The sequence below is a fragment of the Ictidomys tridecemlineatus genome, chromosome X (genome assembly GCF_052094955.1).
Source record: "Ictidomys tridecemlineatus isolate mIctTri1 chromosome X, mIctTri1.hap1, whole genome shotgun sequence".
NCBI classification, from domain to species: domain Eukaryota; kingdom Metazoa; phylum Chordata; class Mammalia; order Rodentia; family Sciuridae; genus Ictidomys; species Ictidomys tridecemlineatus.
The window spans coordinates 16,930,777-16,936,776 of NC_135493.1; positions in this window are offsets into that span (position 1 = coordinate 16,930,777).

The following is a 6,000-nucleotide window of genomic DNA, read 5'->3' on the forward strand; positions in this document are numbered from 1 at the left end:
TCAATGGCACCCCTCTGTGCAGAACAAGCTAGGCCCTGCTCTGATTGTAAGTATAATATATATATATATATATATATATATATATATATATATATATATATATATATATATAATGAGTTACTGGGGATGGACAGAACAGCAGTTCTTAGACTATGCCTAAACCTGAGTTACTCTATTTTATAAAGCAGGAGCTTTTAAGTGCCGAGGAAGAATGGCTCTGTATTTTATTTGTACAAGTAGACAGCCACCATCTGCCTAGTACAACTGAGCAAAAAACAGACACATAATTATGCTAATAAAATGACTACCTTTGAAACTAGTGAATTAATGAGAAGCACGTGGATGCACGGGGCATCAAATGCATGTCAGAAAAAGCTAGGCCCATGAGCCTATGGAACACACCAGACCACCAAATGAAGCAATCCCCTCACTCGAGGCTCATAAAAGGAGGAGCATCCGGAGACTGGACACAGACTTTTACTTCCTGGTAAAAGTCTGGGTGCCCTGATCCATTACCTGGTCATTCATCATAAGCCTTGCCCAGTAAAATTTCCACAGTGACCAACCACTGAATCTCTGTCCTTGGGCTTTAGCACACTGTGGATTCTCCTGCCTGTGAAGATCACACACAGTCCACTCCAAGCTGCTGACACTCCAGGCTGACACTCTGAAACCACTGTCTTTCTGGACCTTGGCCTAGAATAGTTTGTGTTCTTTGACAGCTCTGTACCTAAACAACTTCTTGAGCTGGGTTGTATCTTCTCTGGCCACCTACAGTGACTCTTTGACTTTGCATTTATCTCTCTCTGCCTGTGCTGTTCCTTCAGCATCCTGCAATTCTGTGGCCATCTTAACCTTTAGTCTTTCTGTGACCGATTTATGCATCATCGTGTGTGGTGTGAGGTATGACTTAACTGTTATAGAAATGAGAAATTAGGGCAGGAATAAAGTAACTTGTGCTCACCAACCTTATGACCACCAGGTGACCCACAAGTATTCAATGAACTGCTGCTGATGAAAGTGGCACAGTCTGTGAACTTATAGTGGTTCAAGAAACTCTGACATTGAGGAAAGACAAACATGTCTCGTCTTTGTTAATGACACAGCTTGCTCACAATACTCCTCCAGGAAACCTTCCAAGAGTTATGGCTCTTGCCCTACAGGTGAATGAGCATTCTTGGCTATTAGGTGAGCACATGGGGACACATCAGAGCTGGGATGCTGGGGAAGATGTGGTCTCTGAGATGACTAATACCGCATGGTCTAGGATCACCTATTCTCCTTGTGCTTCACAGATCATTCTGGCCCATTCACACTTCATACTAGGTCAATGCCCTGGCCTTCAACCTGTGTGGGAAGCAGGAGCACCCTCTCATTAAATACTGTGGGCTCTAGCATGTGGTCATGCGCATGGGCGATAACAACACTCCTTGGCTTCACATCCCATCTCTTGTTCACGCGATGCCTGTGGTGAATCTGAGATGTATGAGTTCTACACAGTCCCCCACGATGTCCCCTTGCCAATAGTCTCCAACCAGCCACAGTGATATCAATGCCCTGAACAGAATGCCGTCCCCATATGTCTCATGCCCCGCCCCCCCAGACCCCTTACAGACGCAGACTGGGCTTCCTTCTCAAGTAAGCTACTTGTAGTCACAGTCACAGGTTCACCTCCAGGGCTGCTTCCTGTCAACTCACACTTGGCACCTGGCATGCTGATCCCCCACACTGAAGTAAAATTCCATGCTCTGTGGTACTGGGCACCAACCCTCGACAGAGAGGCTCCCCACCATTCTTTGTCTCCTGCACCTGATGCCTCATGACCCTCCTTTTTCTCTTCCTCCATTGATGAACTGTGTCAGGAATACAGAAATGAACAGGCAACAGCAAAAGGAATGCCTCTCTACCCAATTCCCAGCTGAGGATATGAAACTTCCAACAGAAGGACTCTACTGGTCCCTGAAATCAGTGCTACTCTGAGTCTGGACTTCTTTCTTCCCATATCTGTGTGGCTGGCGCATAGAAAAGCACAGGCTGAAACCAAATAGTTTTGTCCCATGACATCACAGTGCCCCAGTCATGTCCATCTGCTGGGTTCCTTCTTCGCCATGGCTCACTATCAATCAGACGTTTGGCATCACTTTCAAGCTTTACCATGCCTTTGGTGGCCTTGAACCCAGTGAGTGAGTATTCAGTCCTCTCTCTGTCCTGTCCAAGGTGAGGATCACAGCTCTCCTCTCTCAGGGTTGCAGTCTCTCACTTCCTTCCACTAAGGAAGCCTGCAGTGGGAAAGGCAGTGAGCTGTGCTCTGATCCTTCCACCTGGACGTGGTCCCATCTTCCCTCCACCCCTTCTGTAGTCTTGTTATGCAGGGTCCGTTGAACAGGGGATAGACACAGATCAGACTCAGTGATCCTTGTCTGAATGGAGTTCAGAAGCTCTGTTCATGGCATTTCTTCCTCTTCTGGGGACTGACTACCTTCATACCTACTTTGGAGGACACATCATTGAGTGTGCACCTTCCGCTGTCCCAGACACATGGCCTCCATACTGATGTCTTAAGAGAACTCCCTCCCGCCTCCAGTCACTACCGCTTACGTGTGATTTGGACTCCTTCCCACTGATTCCACCAAACTTGCAGGGTGACAAATGAAGCCCCAACTCCACCCCATGGCCACTAGTGGCCTTTTGGAAGCCCTGTCCCTAGTAATTTGGAGGTGGAGGTTATTTCCACAGGCCCGATCAGCCAACCTTAAGGTGCTCTGAACATGACCCACCCTTGGCTTCCAATCCCCACACTTTGCAATGTTAGTATCCACCTTCTTAAGGGTTGGTGGCCAAAGCTCACATGCCTGTGGCCCTGGAGTAGCACCCAGATGTGTCACGAGTACAAAGTCTATGAGAAATGAAAAATGTCAAACACAAAGAAATGAAAACTCAGTTTCTGTTTTAATGGTTGCGTCAGGGAAGGATTTGTTTAGCCACAGCATTTTCCTGGGCTTCTCATCAACCTCAGGGAACTTGAGTGCGGGAGTCACGTGGTGTTTGGGCGTTGGCCAACTCCACCCTGGTATGGCTTGGGTCAGTTTCCACAGCCACTGTGCCAGGTGCATATGACTTCTGTAACTCCCCAGTTGTCTACCTAGTAAAACGCTCAGCAGGGATTGAGAGGCCAGGTTGAGTTTCAGGTATTCATCTGCCTTTCTCTTGAGTCTTGTGGGGCTAGTGCTGGAACTGACTTCACAGTGCTGTTTATCTGTGATCACTGGCCTCCACAGATGGCTGCAGAAACAAGTCACAAGAAAGAATACCTGTCAGCATGGCTGGAGTCCAGAATTATCTTTAGGAGAAACCCCAAATGGCCCAGAAAACTCTAGACATGTATGCCTACACACACACACACTCACTGTCTCTCTCTCTCTCTCTCTCTCTCTCTCTCTCTCTCTCTCTCTCTCTCTCTCTCTCTCTCTCTCTCTCACTGTCACAGGGTGTGTTTTAAGGGCACAAGTGAATCAAAATGTCGGATGTTTGATCTTCACCTGTTCATGAGTCTATTTCTGAAATCTTTGTTTTGGTTCAATGACACACATTTGTCAATTGCTCTTTCCATTTCCAATCCTTACAGTGAATTTGGGTATTCAGTATGAGAAGACCCCTGTCATATATTCCTGCACATTTTCTCTTCAAAATAACTCTAGGGCATGGCCTTCCAGGTTCACACACATTCACATTCTTGTTGTGATTTATGTTGGGATTGCACTAAATTCATAGATTAATTTAGAGTACAGTGGGCACCATTTCTTTTTTCTTTTAATTTCCATGAAAGGCTTTAAAGAAGGCCACAAAGAAAAATAAAAGCATCAAACCTCGATAATATTTCATTCAAATGGAAGAGTAGAGTTGGAAGAGCATGCTCAGATGTCACCTTTACCATTACTATGATCCAGGGATAAAAATGAACCTTTCAACCTTCGTTACATGTCATTACATGTTCATTTCATACTTAGTAACTCCATAATTTCTTGTTTGTGTGATACATTAGTTAATTGACATTTACCCCTTTAAGCAGTTTTTTTTAAAAAGAGAGAGAGAGAGAGAGAGAGAGAGAGAGAGAGAGAGAGAAAGAGAGAGAGAGAGAATTTTTTAGCTTTCAGTGGACACAACATCTTTGTTTGTATATGTGGTGCTGAGGATGGAATCCAGGCCGCACGCATGCCAGGCGAGCGCACTACCGCTTGGGCCACATCCCCAGCCCCCCTTTAAGCAGTTTTTATGCAAAGAGATTTATCTCACATTGAGTCAAATTCCTCCCCAGCTGTCTCCTATTCTCAGACTCCTAACTTTGTAAAGTACAATGATTATTTTAAGCTACTGCAGTAGTGACCTAGTCTGAACGCTATGTCAGTTCTCTGGAAAAGTTCTTTGACTTTGAGGCTACATAATGTGCCCCAGAAAAGATGTACAATATTTTTTGGGGAAATAAAAAGCATCTTGAAGTATGTGATTGCTTTGAGTGGGCACCATTTCAAGAATTAGTCTTCCTTTACAGAACAAAAGGATAATTTAAAATATTATTTTAATATGAGTATACAATCAATGTAACTCCACATCATGTTCATCCACAAGATTGGGATCCTACTTAATAATATTTCAAGATGCACTCTATTGTCATGTATATCTAAACCAATAAAAATGCATTTATATAAATAAATTAATTATTCTTTTAGTGCCCAAACAGGAAGCTCTTAAAAGTCACATGTGTATTTTCCTTATTGTATTCATAGATGCTTCATTACGTTTTTTGACCGAAGGCCCAGAGGATTTTTGTTTCTCTTCTATTGTGTAATTATTAGAAGGTTATGCATTTTCAATGCATTTCAGTGATATCAGACAAGCTCCTCTGGCCCACTTTCTGGGCCATGACCTTGGTTTTCTAGCAAGGTGATTCCTTGAAAAGAGAAAGACAATCTGCCACTTCCTTTGTTAACCAAATACCCCACACCAAATTGTTGTTCTTCTCCAATTAGTTGTAAGCACCCATCTCAGCTATCAGAGGGGGCTTATGGGTTTCTTTGTGCACTACAAGGAAACCTGGACCATGAAGCCTTCCCTGCCAGTCAAGGAAAGAAACGTGTGACCTGGGTCCCTCTTATAAGCATCAGTTCCCTTGGTGATGCATGAAACAGAGGAGGCCACCTGTGTGGGGACAAGCTGCCTATTCCCAGAAGAGTCATTTTAGCTCACAGCCTGGTCCTCACCCTTGGCCCTGTGACAGCCTACAGGAATCCACATCCTACCTCTAGAAGATGTCCACCTGTGTCATTCCTTAATGCTAACAGTACACTTGTTCTACACCAGAGACCTGGAAGGTACCTTGGCTTCAGAAGGGTGACTCTTCATCTCAACACCCAATGTTTCTCCATCTAAACACCCACTGATGTGAATGGAGTCTTATAAAAGCAGTGACTGCACAGTCATGACCAAGTCTGGTCCAGAGGTTGACAACTGTGGCATTCCACCAGGAACTAAGCTCCTGATTGAAACAGAAGACTGAACAACTGAGCATTGCCCAGGGGCCCTGTTGAGATGTCATGGATGTGGTGAGGCACACAGGTCTGTTGGGAAGATTTTGGACACAGACCTGTTCTCAGAAGGTCTGTTGGGAAGATTTGGCACAAGCCAGGGAAAAGTTCTGAGGATGAGGAAACACAGGTTCTACCAAGGGAATAGCTAATGCAGATGTTCCCATATCCAGATAGTGTCTGCCTCCTTTCATGGCCCCTTCCACGCACCTAGTCATCACTGAACCAGGAAGAGCTCAGGGGCAGGGGAGGCCAGTATGTAGATCCCACCAACTTCTGTGGTTCCAAGGTTCCAAGGCCCATTGTGCCTCACGAAGACTTTCATGAGGCTTAACCAATAAGGTTCTGGGACTCAGAGAACCTGAGTGAACCACGGAGACAGAGACAGTGGCCTCTCACTACTTATCCTGGTTGCCTC